Source organism: Lolium rigidum, chromosome 3, assembly GCF_022539505.1.
Source record: "Lolium rigidum isolate FL_2022 chromosome 3, APGP_CSIRO_Lrig_0.1, whole genome shotgun sequence".
Lineage (NCBI taxonomy): Eukaryota > Viridiplantae > Streptophyta > Magnoliopsida > Poales > Poaceae > Lolium > Lolium rigidum.
The window spans coordinates 34,849,856-34,865,641 of NC_061510.1; positions in this window are offsets into that span (position 1 = coordinate 34,849,856).

Below are 15,786 nucleotides of genomic sequence, written 5' to 3' on the forward strand. Positions count from 1 at the left end.
GGATAGTTGACCCCTAGTTCAATTCCGGTCAGTTTCCAACGGATTCGGCGGGGCACCGTCAGAAGCCGTACGGGTTCCCAAAAATCTAACGCGTGCACATGGAATGTGATAGATGGTGTGTAGGTGGCCTACTATCACCGCACGGTGGTTTCACATCATACTAAAATGCGCCCCATGTAGCTGCTTCACAAAAAAAACCGTTTGGGCACGCTAAAAATGAAAAAATGGTCGCTCGTGGGTCGGATTAGAAATCCGCGTTTGGGGTCTTGCTTCTCATCCTAGGGCCCACACACGTGCCAAATATGACCTTGTTTCGGCAAACTATGCCATGCCGAGGCCATGTCCCACCTCATTTCCGATAAAGTCAGTCACATTTAAACTAGAGGTACTTGATCTACTGCTCATGATTTTTGGGTAAATGAACTTTGTAGGTTCAAAAGATGATATGGATGTCATATTTGTATTCCTCTCATTTTTCTGATCAATTTAGACATATTATTTGCCAAATTCGCATCTACTAATATTAATTATTCCATATTAAATAAAAAGATAAAAAATAGAAATAATTTAATTCTTTTTCAAATTCTATATTATTATTACTTATATATATTTATTGTTGATTACTTAAGTAATTGTTTAGAATTCAAATATATTGAGGTGTGCCATCATGGTCAAAGGGTTAATATGATTGATATGGTAGTATTAACAACAAGGTGTCATTTATTTCATGGAAGCTCACCCGAAGAGAAACAAGAAGTTAAGCGTGCTGGGTGGAAGTAGTGTGAGAATGGGTGACTAACTGGTAAGTTTGACCACAAGTGCATTTTGATCTAAGATTAGGTGTTCTTAGAGTTAAAAGTGTGATTGTGAAAGATTAACAAGTAAAAAAGATGAAAAAGAAAAGTTGAAATTTTTTTAAAAAAATTCTAGGCTTAGAAAAATAAAAAAATGTTTGAATTTTTTTTCAAAAAACATAATTTGAATTTTTTCAAAAATAAATTTGAAAATTTTGAAATACTATGCCGAGGGTAAAACCGTCGGCACAGCAGCCTGTGCCGACAGTGATTGGGCTGTCCCCGACCAGATCTTGCCCGACGAGAAGACGCCGACGGTCACCATCGGCACAACCTATGCCGACGGCCTTTCTTGCTGTGCTGACGGCTGGCGGCCGTCGGCAGACTCCTAGTCTCCCGTAGTGACAACTACATTCTAAATTTTCCTAATGAAAAGATAGTTTGAAACCGAGAATTCGGAGACCGTGGAAAGATATAGTGTAACATATGGAGTGTTATATGAGATATAACTTTATTAAAAAAAAGCAAGCCATGCGTAATTTTGATGTGCGAACAAATATTAATCCTACATTGTTGTGCCTTATTAGTTTTACGAAGTGAAAGCTTGTTCGTATAATATGAAGTGTACAAGATAATCTCGGCTATGACATAAGGAACCTTGAAGGAAATGATGAGGGAGACCCATCACGATATAACAAATAAAAACATGGATTCAAGAATTTTGCATGTTGTTTCGGTGCAAACTATCAAAATACACGCATTTCAACTATAAGTTATTATTAGTAGATCTTCATCCCTCCTAGCAAGAGCATATGAGTCTTCTAATACCCACTACTAGAATCAGAGAATCGTGACAGTGCTTTTACGGTGTACTCGTGACAAAAAATTGTCAGCAAATATATCCGTGACGTTCTGCCCTTCATTCCCGACGGTTTCTCACCGTCACTGTTCCCTGGGTAGTGACTAAAAGATAGCTACTAACACAAAGGAGCCTTTTAAACACAGAAAGATAGCTAACATAGCATAGCACTGCGATCCAAAAAGAAGCTAGATAGATCTCTTTCACTTTGCACCACAAGACCTCATAAGCGATCCCACCACAATTCTAGCTCCTATATGCATTGCATAATTCCTGCATCCGTAGTACTGCACCGTTGGACTGTCCGCTCCGCTTTGGAAAACACCAGAACGTTCTCGACCGATCTACGTACGCAGCAAAGAGGAAAAAGGATCAAGATCCACTGCTGAAGAAATCTTCTCACGTACAGTCCCAGATTAATTAGGCACGTCTTGTTTATATTTAATTGGTTGTGCGTTGCGTCTTGTGGGCTTGTGGCGATGGTGAACTGGTGAACGGTGATCATGCTTCGGTTGGTAGGGGTTACTATTGCACGGATGGCTGAATAAACATATGCCCCAAGATGCAAACATGCGTCTGCAGACTGCAGGCATATTGTATAGCTTGCTGTTGTTTCTTGCTAGGCCGGTGCTCGGAAAGTCTTGTTTAATTCGAATGTTTTGGGGGTGTTGGGATGATGCTACTAGAAGAAGTATGATCCCTTCAACATGGTTTCCAATGCTATAGCGACTTTGTGCACAGATGGAGGATTAGAACTGAAGAGTGTGTTTTTTTCCAGATGACTTGAAGAGTGTTGCGAGCGCGCGCATTGTGTTCAACAAGCTATGAACGCACCAGGTATATCAGTATGTGCATATTCTGAAGTTGCTATTCTGGTGTTATTCTGTTCAGTTATAGACATTTTTTTTTTGCGAAACCCAGTACAATCAAAGACGCTCATACATACGCGCACACACTCACCCCTATGAACACACACACGCACACCCTACCCCTATGAGCACCTCCAAGAGACACCCTCCCATTTTTCACTGATTTACTAAAAAGTTCTTTCTAAATCAGCCATAATATGGACTAGCACAATGCCCGCGCGTTGCGGCAGAAGAAAATATGCAACATACCTGAATAACTACCGTATCTTGTAGTCAACACTAATTTTGGTTTAGCTTAAACATGTTGCTTACACACAAGTCGCTAAGTTTCGCTACATCTACCAGGACCGGATAAGTTCTTCTTAAACATGTGTTAGTTATGCAAGTCTTTACACGTGGCATCCCTCTGCTTGAAGATAGCTTGCAATATAAGAAGTGTTTTTAGCAAAAGTGTCCGTGCGTTGCGATAGGTATAAATTAAATCACACATGTTATGTTGAAGTATACCTCAATTTTGGCTGTATCCTTATTTTTGAAGTATGTTGGTAATTTTAATTCTTCCACTATACAACAATCCCCACAAAAGTAATAAAGGAAGAAGTGAAGACTTTGTTTTTAATTTTCTTGGTCGAAAAGTGTGAAATCACTTGTTAAATTACATAAAACACTAAATTAATTAAATTTTGTTAAATTGCTAAAGAGTTGGGTTACATGGAAAACTGCGGTTCAATTTCAACAAACAAAAGGACACATAGAAGATCATTAATGCATGATTTAAGCATGTTGTAGCCAATCCACGTTACAGAATTATTACGTGTTATAGCCTCGCAAGCTAAATAAAATATTCAAGAAGAAAAGAACGCTAAAACTACATTTTATAGACACATTTACTCAAAGGTACATAGGCCTGTTCTACTGCAGCTTCACTGGACGTAGGCCCATGGCAAATTCCATCCATCAGTTTCTACCAAGCACCCACATGACAATGGTATTAATCTCTAATCCAATCACAACAATATGCATTGGATAGCAACAATAGAAACTATCAGTGCAAGTAGGAATAATCAGTTCCAGGTACAGGTTTTAGCAACAGCAGTTCAGCACTACTAATTGTGAAGGAATCGGAACAAATAATAAGTAGCAGACGAAAAAGCAAGCACACTTAATCGTGATAGGCATAGCCTGTAGTGGCACCAAGTTCTCGACTTGAGCAGCGCATGTTCCCATGTGCGGGTATTGTGTCGAGCAGGTTCTATGCGGTGGAGTGCCGAACAACTCTAGGAACAGGACGCGCCACAGCGGGCTGGATCAGAGCGCAGGAGTAGGAAGTTTTCGATATCAGGGCGTGGCGCAGCTACAAGAGCAGGACGCCGCGAAGGAGCAGCTCAATTTGGAGCGGAACGCACCTAGACGCGCCCCACGCCTGAGATGGGCGAAGTAGAGTGGGCGTCGTGGAGATGGCCGGAGAGAGGCGCACGGTGCTGGTTCTTGTTCCCTAACGCTGGTCGGCGTCGTCTTCGCCTCAAGCACGTGTTGCCGCTGCTGCCATAGAAGGTCGGACGAAGGTCGAGCTGGCGTGCTGCTGTCTAGATGCGGGTATAGGAGGGGTCGGGGAGAAGCTCCAAGGGTCGCACGACACGTACAGGATGGTGGCGGCTGAACAGCCATCGCAGGGTGTTGGGGCAGGGGCGTCGCCTGCAGGCCGGTCGGCGCGGTGGATGACGGGGCGACGGATGAAGGCGAGCAAGAGTAATCACCGACGCTGTACGCGGTGGACGGACCTGTTATAGACTTAAGCAGTGGCAACCATTGTACTCCCTCTCTCACAGTTTATAAGGCACGCGCGTACCCCTAGGTCGCAAATTTGATCAAGTTAGCATTAGTTACATGTTATAAAAATTATATCATTAGAAAGTTCAGATGTTCTATTTTCTAATGATATAATTTTTGTATTATATAATTTAAATTATATAGGTTAAAATGATGACCTAGGGGTACGCGCGCGCCTATTAAACTGTGAAGGAGGGAGTAATTACGTTTGAAAAATATGGGCAATTAAAAAAAGGACAAAAAAAAGTAGGTATAGATATAGATATAGATAGGACAAAACCCGTGCTTGCTACGGAGAAGTATCCGCTCTGGAAAGAGAGTTGATGAGCCATCCAGCATTAACTATTTGTTAAGCATGACACATAATTAGTTAGCGCTTATTATTAGGTATAGATAGAAAATTTGCCCGTGCGTTACGATAGGTTAACTTTTGTTGAATACTTTCTGAGGGTTGAAAAGCTTTATTACTGGAATCAGAGAAATTCTATATTGCGAAGATGCACACTTACAAGCTGGAAATTAGCGATTTTTTTGTCATCCCGCACAACTCTAAATTAGAATTAGTAGTGCATCTTGATAGGATCATGCAATTTCCAAAGCAAAAACACATTTAAGTGGTGGAAATAATGAAAAGTGCATGAGAAATTCAATATCTTGAAAAAACAACTAACGATGCATTGAACTGCAAGGAAGAAATAACTTAATTCGAGCTCACTTCATAGCTTCAGTATATTGAGCTTCATAGCTTCAGTACATTGAACTGTAAGTAAAACAACTAACTGGACATTAGAAAGAACTGAGAGATGGAAGCCCGCACCTGTTGGCTTTGTCAAATCCGACTTATGAGCACCAACAAGTGAAGCGGCCGTGAATCAAGCAGCACGAGCGTGGATGTCCAGCTTAATGGAGCAGGAAGTGCCCATTCTCTTCACCCTCTTGTAGTCCCCAATCCCCATTACTGCTAGCCCACGGTGCAGTAAAAAACCATCTCTGCATCAGTTGCCCGAGTCCTCGTGTGATTTAGCGTAACCATGCCCAATTCGAATTGGCCGGCGCCTCCGATGCCGCACCAGCGCCACGGCACCAGGCCGCTTGACGGTTCCACTCTAGACGCGGACGACTACGAAGCGCCGACCAGGGGAGCCCGATGCCAACTGCGAAGCGGTGGTGGCCAATTGCGTCTGAATTTGCTAGAGGTGGGATGGGCGGCGCCTCCAACTTCCCTTTTTCCTCAGCCACTGTCTTCGATCTTGAAGAACCCCCGATTCTTGCAGCCATCCGGGAGAAGGAACATCAAGTTGAGCTAGAATGTCCGGTTGCCGTCGGTCTCCATGACTCCATCGCCAGTGCAGCGCTTCCCGGCACACCTCCGCCGCCAGCCCTCCCCTCCCCACATCCCCCGTCAGCCTGCCACCGGCCTAACCCCATCCCGTGGTGGCCAGCCAAGCGTTGGCATCCGCCGGGTATCACCGGCGCGCTGATGCGCTCTGGTACGGCTCGTAGAGCAGCTCCGGGCTGCGTCGCTGCACGCGTCCCGGGCAGGATGCGGGAGGCCGCAGATACGTCGACGCTGCTTCGGCGGCCACTTCTCCTCCTCCGCATCCGCTGGATCCCCACCTTCTCCGCCGTGCGGGTCGCAGACAGAGCCTCGGCCATCGCAGGCATCCCCAGATCTGGGTGCACGGTTGTTCTGTTTGAAAGGGTTTCGTTCACTGATAGATGAAAAGAAATATCCAACCGGTATCAGGGCAGTTTCCTGTATTATGCGATTTGGTGGGAGGGTAAAACCGTCCGAAAAAATATTGGACGAAAATTTTGGCAAAAACCTTAACTCTTTTATTATCTTTATATATATACTCCCTCCAATTCATATTAATTGACTTCAATATGGATGTATCTAGAACTAAAATGTGTCTAGATACATCCACATTAGAGTCAATTAATATGGACCGGAGGGAGTATTACTATTAAATGCCAATCGGTGGTGTCCGTTCGTCAAAAAGTCGCTTCGTCCGTCAAAAAAATCCATCCCGTACGGAAGAAAAACCGGCACTGGAGCACCCCTCTGTGCGATCGTGGGAAGAAAAGGTAAAGAAAAACCGGGTCAGAGCTTTCGCGTGTTAAAAAAAACCCAGATGCAAGTCCTGATCACGTTTGGAAAACCAGGGCCACACAGGAGGAGATCAAAGCGGATAACACCCTGCCGCCTCATCCCATATAGCCAGGGAACAAACAAAGTCTTCCGTCCCGATCGCCAACATAAAACCACAACATACCAGCAGGCATCGGAAGTCCAACAAGCATAGCTTCTACACCGCCATTGCCGTGCTCCTGGCGTGCTAGCCGTTGCCTCGACTTGGACCATCTCTTCAACATGTTCTGTGAGGGCCACAAAAGATACCGTCCAGCGTTGCGGCATGTCGCCGAGTACTGGGCGGCGACCTAGAGGCTGCCGGAGTTTCGGGAGAGCCACGCATCCTCATGCATCAGCACGAATATGGAAGAAGCCACCCTAGCTATCTCCATAAACATTGCATGACCTGCATTGGAGCGAGACTGGCATGATGACGCCCGTGTTGACCTATTGTAGACCGTCACTGACGCAGCCCAGACCGCCTTGGCAGCCCGGGCTGTCTTGGTGCACTACTGCTGCATGAGCATGGTCTGCCACTGCGGACATGCGTGTTAGGCGATGCACTGCACGACGCAGAGTCACTAACCTCGGATGACAAATTCTAACCTCGGAGGACATGAACGACAATGCCTGCTTGTTCGTGATCATGAACCTCGATGGCGATTACCATCGCCCCCTCTGTGACGTTGAATATGTCATGGACGACTGTTGTTGGAACGTCTCGGTGATATCATACGGCACGTCAAAGACGGGCGGTCAGCTTCCCAAGCAGGATCACCCTGCACATCTATCTTGCCGTAAGACCATAGCAATGGCAGCTAGAGGGGATCGAGCAGTCCAAACACAGTTGATTCCCTACTGAAGTTTGCAGTATCTTTTTTTAGATTGGAGTACGAATTGACGTGTGGTGTTAGATGCAACAAGAAGATCCATCCAGTTCTTGTTCCACTTTGCAGTCCTTTGGTAAAATCTACTTACAGAATTCAATACCTGTTGCTATCTGATGTGTTATTATATAGTTATAGTCGGATTTCATATTATTCAAATATTCAGATTGTTACTTTGACTATTTGTTGCTTCTTTGGCACGAATGCATGAGTGAACCTAGAGTATAGCTGCGTCAATTCATTATTGATCAAGCACTGCAAGTCGCACCAGCTCTATAGATCACGGTAGGAGCAACGCCAATGTTATGGTTGTCAAGGGCACTGAAACAAGATGCATTGGGTTGGGAAGCTAAGGAAAATGTGGTCTGTCAAGGTTGAAGTGATGAAAGCACGAAGAACTAGAGTGGTGCATTTCATAGGGAGCTCGACTGAATATTCATGTTTGAAATAGAGTAATGTCATTCATATTTATAAAGGACAGTTTAGTTTTTTTTTACATTCTAAAGTTTTCCCAATCTATAATGCAAAAGGAGAGCTCCTTCTATTTTCCATCAGAAAAATGCAACATGCAATCTTTTCTAAGATGCCGTAGCAACGCACGGGTATTCAGCTAGTTAGGTATAGATATAGATACGAAAAGTCATATTGGATCCAGGGCACCAGTGCTCTTGCCAGATTAAAAAATTCGAAAATTATATTTATATATTTAAAAAAATTATGTAACAAAATTCTAAAAGTACCTAATGATGTACCCCACTAACCTACAAAATCTTAATTTTAACTGTTTTGTTTTTTGACCTATACAAAAATGGAAAAATCTGTTTTCTTTTTGTAGATTTGAATCAAAATACTCAGATCTATGTATTTGTTATTTTTGTGCAGTCTAAAATACACATTATTTTCAGTTGAAAATTTACACGACTGTGGGATACAATACCGGCTACATCATGATTTATTTTCAGATTTTTATGAAGCTTAGAAAAATGATTTTTAATTTATTTTTTGAAGTGAGATCACTGGTGCTCACGTGCACCAAATCTCTGTCCGTATATATATAGATATAGATTGGAGGAGCAGCAATTTGAACTCAATCCCACCCATGTTACTCACGGCCCAAGTTTTTCAGTCCATGGGCAGGTTAGCAGGCCGACGCTAGGCAGCGATTATCACAGCGCTGCACATAGAATTGAGCAGATGACGCGGTCCATAGCGCACACAGTATGCACAGTTGGGCCAACTTTTAGAGAACACTGGGCCACATCAATTAAAGAGCATCCGGTTGACAGCCCAATCCAATCCTATGCTGGGTTCGCAGGATTCCACCCACACCCTCACAGTCCCTTGAGAAGCTGAGTAGAGTAGAATGGACACACAGTGACATTTGCAGCATCGAAAAGTAGGATGCCGTCCTATCAATCGAGTGACAAGATTTCCTGTGCTTCAGCTAGCGGTAAACACCAAGGAGGCAAGGACCCATCTCATGATGGCACATTTTGATCGAAATTGTGCATTCGGTGAGAAGGAGAAGCTGCCATGCCGTGCTTTTCCCCAACAAGCTTTACATATTTCCTCCCGGTGTCCCAGGATGTTCAGACAGGAGTGCATGGCTGCCTGTGTGAAACTTTTTCTACACTTGGGAAACAGGGCGATCCGTTTATCAACCTGCACCTGTTTTGTAGCATCCTCCACCGATCGTATCATGCATCTTCTTGGCTAGAGAATCTAGCATAGTACGCCCAAATTGTCCTTGGTCACATGTTACTGTTTGTAGCTGATCTACCAAACATAGTGACCAGCCTAACCTATGCTGCGCTCGTGTACAAACTATTCTCTCTGTCCATATTACTCCCCATAGAAGAGGTTTAGTTAAAACCAAATTTTGCAAATTGGATCAGGTATATATAAAATTATACTATTATTTAGAATATCAAAATAATATTGTTAGTACCGTAATGTAATATACTATCATATTATTTATATTATTTATATATATATTGATATCTTATCATGAATAGTTGATTAAAGATTACAAATTTTGACTTTGACCAAATCTTATATACGGAGTAAAATGTGTTCAGGTATATCGGCGTGGGTGCCGCGCCCTGAGGAGAAGATATTGATCTCCCGAGAATGGCGCGCAACGCAGAAGTGGTGGAAAACCTAGGATCAACACCATGAGATTTTTATATCATGTGAGAATTTTTTTTTGAGAAACGCAGTACAAACGTAGACGCTCACATACACGCGCATACACTCATCCCTATGAACGCACACACGCACACCCTACCCCTATGAGCACCTCCGGAAGACTGAGCTTGCGGATTGGATCTTGAAATTGACGAAGTCACCACAGACGTCTCGCTGTCGACGGGAACGTCGCCTCCCACTGAATGAATATTCCGCCTTTATGAGACACATAGATGTCAAACCTGGAGTTTGAACTCTGGTGGGCTGGGGGTACAACCACCCTCCTAGCCACCCAACCTCAGGTTGGTTCTCCCATGTGAGAAAATATTGATCCCCAATATCTTTTATTTTATTATTGCTTGGACCCAAAAGCCTTGTGAGGTACAAGTAGGAGGATAGACTTGAAGTACAGTAAAATCTATAAATCCCCTAACATGTTTCTACTCGTACATATATGTATTCTAACCCGAAGAAGGCCGAGATGCGTGTGTGTGAATCGAGAGGTATCAGCTTCGTACTACCGTTTTTTCTTAGAAATAGGGGTCTTCATGGCAAATGAAACCAAAGTGTTGACATAATTTAGATACTGACATAAAACAGAAAACGGGGTGTCCTATCCACGAAAGGGTATCATAACAGCCGGAATCAGCTACGGCGGGTGTCGGGGGGAAGACCCCGGGTAGGGCAATGGACGCGGAGCAGCCGGCTGGCCACTGGCCGGCTCGCGGCAAAGGCCGGCTGAGGAGCAGCCGGCTGGCGCCGTGGCCGGCTGGTCCGGAAGCCGGCCGGCTCTAGGTCCTAGTCGGCCCGGCTACGGCCGCCAATGCCGTAGTTGGGCCGGCTTCTACAAGCCATATCCGATCGAGGGTCCGTACCTCAGACCGACTCGAGGCTGGCGAGTCTTGCACTGGATGGAACCGGGTTGGTGATCCGGGTTCCTAAAGTCCACGCTGACTTCATCCTCCGTAAAGCGCGGGGCACTGTGGAGCAATAGTGCCACGCGCCGGACAGGCCATCATGGCTTACGACGCGCCGTACGGGCTACGGTGGGCCGACGGCGACAGAGACACCTCCTCTCCATACCGCTCGACCAACGCAGCCGGATGGGACAGAGCCACGACGCCTCAACGGCTCCCGACGTCACCGCCTCGGGAAGGAGCGGAAGCCGGGCCGGCCAAGCCGGCCGATAGACTATAGGGTCTTATATGTAAAGTGCCGGTGCCTATATAAGCCGCACTACCCTCTCGTGCGGGGACGATCGAACACTTATTGCTTTCACCTACCTACGCCGCTGCCCCGTGAGAGAGACCATCGTCTCCCTTAGCCTCTCGGGGCAAGCCGGATACAGCTCTAGGAGCACCATTGTACTCGTGTGTTTACCATATACATTCATAGCAGGAGTAGAGGTTTTACCTCCACCGGAGGGCCTCGAACCCGGGTACGTCGCCGTGTCGCTCGTGCCCAAACCCGCTTCCGGATACCGCCGTGAGATCTCTCGAGAGCCCCTTCGATTAGCCACCCTATGGCATATGCCGTGACGATACCACGACATTTGGCGCCCACCGTGGGGCCTTCGGCATCCTCGGCCGGTGTCTTCATCCGGACGGGCCTCACCATCACCACCGGCGAGCGAGTCGCTTCGGGCTTGATCCGGAGATTCGGCTCCTCGACCGCGTCGGCCGACAACGCTGGCTGCTTCGCCGACCGACCCTTCCCAGCCGGCGGCAGCGTCATCTCCTTCGGCGGCCACGACGTCTACGTCGCCACCGTCGCACCGCCGCGCTACCCGCGGCAGGTGTTGCGCTGCGCTAGCCCTCCTCCGCGAGCCGGCTGCAGCGTTCCCGCCAGCCCCGCCGTCGTGCAAGTCATGATGGCTGGCGAAGAGGTCATCAAGAACCCGCGTACCCGCGGCCCCAACCTGGAGCGCCACGTCGACCCCAACGCCTCCGGCTCGGGCCCAAAGGCGCCACCACCACCGTCCCGGCCGGAGCAAGTCCGGGCAAAGCTGAGCACCCCGCTCACCACCGGCGCCGGCACCGACGCCGCCGCCGTCGAGGCAGACCTGGAGGCGCACCGCGTGCTCCTCCTCAAGCAGACCGAGGAGCTGGCTGCCGCTAGCGCCGTGGGACATCACCCGCCGCGAGTACAACCGCGCCCACGGCCTCACCCCAGGCGGCGACAACCCCAGCCGAGCCGGCGAGATCCGCCGCAGAGGCCGCGACCTAGGCGCCGAGATCGACCGCGACGGCGCGGACGAGCCGGCTCCATCCATGGAGCTGCCCGTCTACAACACCCCCGACAAGAACATGCTCGCGGCCGAAGCCGCCGCAGAAGAGCTGCACCGCCTCGAAGGCGAAGAGCTACGCCGTCAGACTGCGCGGGTGGCTGATTTGGTGAAGGCTGCCAACAGGCAGTCGAAAGACCCCAGGTACGCCCGAGACCCTAGAGCTTCTCACGCTCGTGGTGCCGCGAGCAACGCCGGGGACACGGCCGAATCCGCCTCCCCAGCACCAAGCCGGCGCAGCGACTCCGCGCCACGCGCGCAACCCCGAGCCGGCCGAGCCACCGGCCGGGCGGCGGCAGCAGCCGCAGCCGGCTCCGCCAAGCCGGAACCGGGAGCAAGACTCCGAGCCGCGACGCCCTCACCGGCCGGCTCCCGAGCGGCGGCGCTCGCCAGCCCGGCCCACTCCCGGCTGGGCCCGCGCATCGAGCCCACCGACGCCAGAGACCGCCTCGATCGGCTGATCGAATCCCGCATTGCGGAAGAAGAGGCGCCGGCTTGCCCCAAGTGCTTCGGGCCCCGCATCGCCAACGAGCCCGTGCTCGACGGTTTCCAGCTCCCCCGCGACACGCCCAAGTACGACGGCACCGCCAAGCCGGAGGACTGGCTGCAGGACTACTCCACCGCGAGCCGGCATCTCCCGGGCAACAAGCGCCGGGCTGTGCGCTACTCCCCCTCATGCTGCTCGGCTCCGCCCGCACATGGCTCAACAACCTGCCAGCCGGCAGCATAAACGGCTGGCTGGACTTCGAGGCCGCCTTCATCGAGCAACTTCACCGGCACCTATCGCCGGCCGGGTCGCCCTCAACGGCTTGAGATGTGCAAGCGGGGCCCGGACGAGACGGATCGCGCGTACCTAACGCGCCGGGTGCGAGATGCGCAACTCTTGCGAGGGCGTGCACGAGATGCAAGCCATCGCCTTCTTCATGGGAGGCTGCCGGCCCAACACCATGCTGTGGCACAAGCTACGCCGCAGCGAGCCCAAGACGATGGCCGCCTTGATGGCCATTGCCGACAAGTACGCGCTGGCTGAGGAAGCCGGCAAGGCGCCGGCTGACGTTTCACCAGCCCCAGCAAGACGGGATAACCACAAGCCGGCTGAGCACAAGCAGGCCGAAGGCGGCTCGCATGGAAGCCGGCGGGACAACTACCGCGGCAAGCGTCACAGCGACCAGCCGGACCGCCGGTACGGTTCCGCCCATGTGGCAGCCGTGTCGGACAACGCGGCAGGCGGCAGCCGCCGCCGGGCAGCAAACAGACCGGCAATGGAAGCCGAAGTACACCTTCGAGCAGATGCTCGACTCGCCGTGCAAGTACCACGGCCGGCAAGAACCCCTCCAACCACACCACCCGCGACCGCCACTTCATGAAGCGGCCGACAAGCGGCGAACCCCTCCCCCTCCACCCCCGCCCCTCCAGCCGGCGGGCCGGGTGGTCAAGGCGGCGCAGAGAACGCCAACCTCGAGCACCACGAGGCTAACCAAGTGCACCATGGCGGCCGATATCCGGCCGAAGATGCTACCTACATCATCTTCACCTCCGAGCCCGAGGACAAGACGAGCCGGCGAGCCGTTCCCTCGAGGTCAACGCGGTCATACCGCCGGTCCCCCGGCACCTAAACCGGTCGGAACAGGCCATCACATTTGATCGCCGCGACACACCGGCTGTCCTGCCGAAGCCGGGCAGCTACGCCATGGTCCTCGACCCCACCATCGGCACGACTCGGCGCGAGCGTGCGATTTTCGCGCGTCCTCATCGACGGCGGCAGCAGCATCAACATCCTCTACCGCGACACCGCCCGCAAGCGGGGCATCCAGGAGGCCGAGTTGCGCCCCACCCCCACCGTCTTCCATGGCATCGTGCCAGGCCACTGCCGCCGGCCGATAGGCCGGATCACGCCGGAGGTGATGTTCGGGAAGCCGGACCACTTCCGCACCGAGAGAATCGAGTTCGAGGTGGTGGACCTCGTGAGTCCCTACCACGCGCTCCTCGGGCAGGCCGGCCCCGACCAAGTTCATGGCGGTGCCCCATTATGGGTACCTAAAGATGAAGCTGCCTGGCCCAAAGGGGGTCATCACCATAGCCGGCGACTAACGCCGCTCCATGGACTGCGCCACGCAGAGCTCCAAGATGGCCCAGACGCTGGTCATCGCCACCGAGAAGCAGCTCATCCACGACGCCGTTGCCCTCGCCAAAGCCGCGCAGACGGACATGCCGGCTGGAGGCAACCCGGCTGGGACGACTCACTTCCAGCCGGCCGACAGCACCAAGAAGATCCTGCTGGACCCGGCGCAGCCGGACAAGTACGTCACCATCGGTGCCGGCTTGAACAAGAAATAGGAAAGCGAGCTCACCAGCTTCCTCCGTGAGAATCGGGACATCTTCGCATGGACTCCAAGAGACATGCCGGGTGTGCCGAGGGAGTTGGCTGAGCACCACCTCCACGTCCGGCCCGAAGCCAAGCCGGTGAAGCAGCCTCTCAGGCGCTTCGCCGAAGAACGAAGGAAGGCCATCGGTGAAGAAATCGCCCGGCTCCTAGCTGCCGGCTTCATCATGGAAGTACTGCACCCGGACTGGTTGGCGAACCCGGTCCTGGTTTTGAAGAAGAACGGCTCCGGGCGCATGTGTATCGACTACACCAGCCTGAACAAGGCGTGCCCGAAGGACCCCTTCCCCTCGCCGCGCATAGATCAAGTCATAGACTCGATCGCCGGCCGTGAACCGTTGTCTTTCCTAGATGCCTATTCGAGCTACCACCGATTCCTTTGAATCCGGCTGATCAAATAAAGACTTCGTTCATTACCCCGTACGGGGCTTACTGCTACACGACTATGCCGTTCGGCTTGAAAAATGCAGCGCCACCTACCAAAGGTGCATGCAAAAGTGTTTGCAGGATCAAATCGGCAGAAATGTTCACGCATATGTGGATGATGTCGTTGTAAAAACCAAGGAGATGCCTACCCTCCTTGATGACCTGAGAGAAACCTTCACCAATCCGCGAAGATTCCGGATGAAGCTCAACCCGGCCAAGTGCACATTCGGCGTGCCAGCCGGCCAACTCCTGGGCTACCTCGTCTCTCGCCGAGGAATCGAAGCCAACCCAGAGAAGATCGGTGCCATTGAGAAGATGGAGCTGCCGCAGCGCCTCAAGGACGTCCGTAGTTCGCTCGGCTGTCCGGCTTCCTTGAGCCGCTTCGTCGGCCGGCCGGGGGAGAAGGCACCGCCCCTATATCGCTTGATGAGGAAGGCGGACAAGTTCGTCCGGTCACCGCAGCGGATGAAGCCTTCCGTGACTTAAAGCGCGTGCTCTCAACCGCGCCAATCCTCGCAACGCCGGGTTCAATGGAGCCGATGCTCGTTGTACATCGCAGCCACCAACCGAGTGGTTAGCGTTGTCCCGGTGGTGGAGCGCAAAGAAGCCGAAAACGAGAGCAGCTCGGTCCGGCGCCCGCCTACTACCTCGCCGAAGTGCTCTCCCAATCGAAGCAAAACTACCCCCACTACTGAAGGTCACCTACGGTGTCTACATGGCAGCCAAGAAGCTCAAGCATTACTTCCAAGAACATCCCATCCGGGTGGTTGCCACAGCCGCCTGCGGCGGAAATCATCGGCAGCAAGGATGCCAACGGCCGAGTTGCCAAGTGGGCCCCGGAGCTAGCCGCCCACACCATCCTCTACGAGCCACGCACAGCCCATCAAGTCGCATCCTCGCGGACTTCTTCGTCGACCGGGCTGAGATGCAGCACTCGCCGCCCGTGCCGGATTCCACACATTGGAAGATGCACTTCGACGGCTCGAAGATGCGCAACGGCCCGGGAGCCGGCATCGTCATCACCTCTCCCAAGGGAGACCGACTGGACTACGTCCCGCAGATCCACTTCGCCGCATCCAACAATGTGGCGGAGTATGAAGCGCTCATTCATGGGCTGAAGCTGGCCAAGGAGA